This window comes from Grus americana, chromosome 2 (assembly GCF_028858705.1).
Source record: "Grus americana isolate bGruAme1 chromosome 2, bGruAme1.mat, whole genome shotgun sequence".
Taxonomy (NCBI): Eukaryota; Metazoa; Chordata; class Aves; order Gruiformes; family Gruidae; genus Grus; species Grus americana.
The window spans coordinates 111,755,104-111,758,238 of record NC_072853.1 but is presented as its reverse complement, the minus strand read 5'-3'; the positions used below and the strand labels follow the sequence as shown (position 1 = coordinate 111,758,238).

General features: G+C 43.1%; 1 long non-coding RNA gene across 1 annotated transcript; it reads left to right on the top strand.

The window, feature by feature from the left end:
- The first annotated feature begins 281 nt into the window (after window positions 1–281).
- On the top strand, window positions 282–2,779 carry LOC129203428 (uncharacterized). Its single transcript, XR_008576025.1, has 3 exons — window positions 282–447; window positions 668–931; window positions 2,617–2,779. It is a non-coding gene; the product is annotated as an uncharacterized LOC129203428 (long non-coding RNA).
- The last annotated feature ends 356 nt before the right edge of the window (window positions 2,780–3,135 follow it).

Below are 3,135 nucleotides of genomic sequence, written 5' to 3'. Positions count from 1 at the left end.
TCATTCGAAACCAGCAGGATCAATTGCCTTGAGAAACCAGCATTGCCAGAGGCACGCAGTGACGCCACTGCCAGCGCTGCTGCAGTCTGGGGCCACCACTGCCCCACCTCACTGCTCCCAATGTCCTTTACTGCTTGCGGTAAAGGTTATCTCACCCTGTAGCAAGTGGCAGGAACTGACTGATTACAGTCCCTGACAGGTCTTAAATTCATTTTGAGAATGTAATTTGGATTTTGTTTTTGAAACCTGTTATTTTCAGGAAGATGCCAAAGCACGCAGAGGTATGAGCTTGCCTTTAAATACCCAAGGCTTCCTGTCCACTATGTACTTCGAGTTTCATTCCAAACGCTCGTGCTTAACGTGGCGTTTAGGTAACCATGCTGAAAAAGATGACAATCCTTTCAGCGCTGCTGGCTCTGATTCTGGTTGATCTGCTAAAGGCACAAGGTGAGTCAAAAACATATTGGCAAATCAATCTTTGTCAATTTGAAATAAGATTCGCGTTCCATAGTGTTCTCATTCCCAGATTTATTTTTTCCCCCTCCTCAAACTCCTGCTTGCGCTCTCTGATCCATAAAAGCAACTATGTACAGGTTTAGGTACCCCTAGAAGTAACTTGGCTTTACAAACAATCCTCCTCATCTGTGTAAATTCCTTTTATTTGTAGGTACCCCTGTTACCCCTGTGCTTGAGGAAACGAGCGTGGAGCAACGCAGAGATGCCAGCATGCAACCAAGCACAGAGCTCCCCCAGGACTACAGCAGAGACCCATACAAGGAGGAAGGCACAGAGCAAGTTGGGAACACTGGAGCGCAAGGAGGCGAACAGGCCACTTGGGAGCTGAGCGGAGAGCCAAGTACTGAGCCTACGCCTGAGACAAGTGTGGAGCCAAGCAAAGAACCAACCCAGCAGTCAACTACTTAAATATCTGGTAAGACCTATTTTGTCTTTGATTGTCCATGTAATTGTTACCTCAATTTTGCTACTCCAGTGCTCCCACCTTTCCTACATTAATGGGGCAAGACGTAAAAAATATTGCTTTTCCGTGTAGTCTATTTCTGGCAGGGTATCTGGCATGCCAGAGATCTAGCCACCTTCTGCTCCTCCCTTCCTTCCGAAAACAGGAATTGCTAGTAATGGAGAGGAAGGTGAGACTCCTTAAGCCGAATTCTATTATTATGGATGAGTGCATGTTACAGCTGTATGAAAAGTAAGGAGATCGCACTTCCCCTCTCCATGAAAGGGGTTTCTCTTGTAGATTTAGTTAACACTGGCTTATAATGCGCATTCTTAATGTGGACAAAAACCCCCAAACAACCCACAACCAAAACCAGATTTATACAATGGAGTTGCATTGTTATAAAGGCCTGTGGTCTGCTCAAGTGACATTTCACTCTGGCGAACCTCATCTCCATAAGGATGGGCCAAATTATCCCCTACAGAAGAAAAACCTGAGCAAGAGTCAGAAATTCAGTGACTGCAAACCAGCAGAAGGTCTGTCATATCATCCCTCCATATAGAGCTCTCACCTGCAAGGAGGTTGTGTGATACATGACCCAAAGATCTCATCCTGAGCATTGTTACATTTGTCCTTTAGAGGCACGAGCAGCTTCTCCAGAGCTCATAGCAAGGCACAGAGCATGGAAGGGGATACTCCAAAGAACTACTTTTTCCCCCATCCTCACCAATTCCTGCCGTGCTTCTAGCTACAGCTAGCAAGGCAATCTGGCACTGACTTAACCTTCCATATTCCTTTACTCTTGCTCACATCAGCTGCGTCATCTTTTGAGAGTGTTTTCCCTTGAAAATATTTCCTTTGAAATGTTTTTGCTTTGTTTCTCCCACTTACTTCAACAGCATTTAGGACTCTGTCTGTGCTAGGAAAACTGGAAATTATACTATCATGTCCAGTGTTACTTCAGAAAATGCAGCAACACCTGAAATGAGTCAGCACTACCACCACCAACATAACAAGAAAGCACTACAGTACAGTTTCCTGAGCTCACTGTAAACTATCACCTTCACTACTGTTATCACCAGGGCAGTGTTGAGACCTCAAATGCTTCAATAAATGGATGTTCTGAACCTCAGCAAAAAAAATATTATCGAGCTCTCATGCTACTCACTTCTCTAGCCCCTGGATTTTGGTACCTACACTACAGTGTAAACTTCTGTGCCCTGTATCTCCATGTTTCTCATTACCACAGCAAGCTGCTTTATCATGCACTCAGCCTCATTAATGAGTAAAGGGACACAGCTTCATTATCAGATGTTGTTAATTCTTTTGCTTTTGTTTAGGTTTTGATTTTGTTGGTTTTGTCTTTTGGGGGTTTTGTTTTGGTTTGGGTTTTTTTGTTGGTTTTTTTTAAGAGAGGAACGTCTTATGCAAGATATTATGAGCGAGGATCTTTTAAATGGACAGAAGTCTCTTGTGAACAATGCAGGCTTGGGGTTTTTTTTGTTTGCTTATTCTTTACAATAGTTTATGTAGGAACAATCTTAGTTTCCCTGGTGAAACAAAGGAAACAATTTGCAAAGCCCCAGAGTCACAATTCCAAGCAGTTCCATCACTCAAGTGTAGTAGTTTTACATTCACTCTCTTTGTTTTTACTCTAGAATAAACTGCAACATTAAATCTTGATGGAAAAGCAGCAGCCGCACGTACCTGCAGAGTTGATTTCACCACAAAAGCACACACACGCAGTGCCTGCAGCAAGTTGGACAGTGGAGCAGTTCCTAAAACTACAGCTTGCAGGAAAACTGTAACCAAGGCCTTCGAGAACCGCATCTAATTCTTGCTTACTTTACCGTGTTAATTCAGTAACAGGTCACCTGTGCTGTTCTGCTTGTGTAATAACCTGAAATAAAGAATGTCATTGCAACTACATGCTTTGTCATTATCGTAAATCCTTTCCTTGCTCTACTTTAACAAAAAAAAAAAAAGATTTTAAGGGCGGGTTTTTTTTCTAGGTCTCCTCTCAAACTTATTTCAAACAACTGATGCTTGTGTTTTCTTACTGTTGTAACCAAGCCTACAGTCAGTTTTCAGGAACTAGGAACAGGGCTGTGAAAACATTTTCAGACAGGCTCCAGACAACTTCAGCAGGCTGCTTTAAGTCTGCTGAAGGCATCACC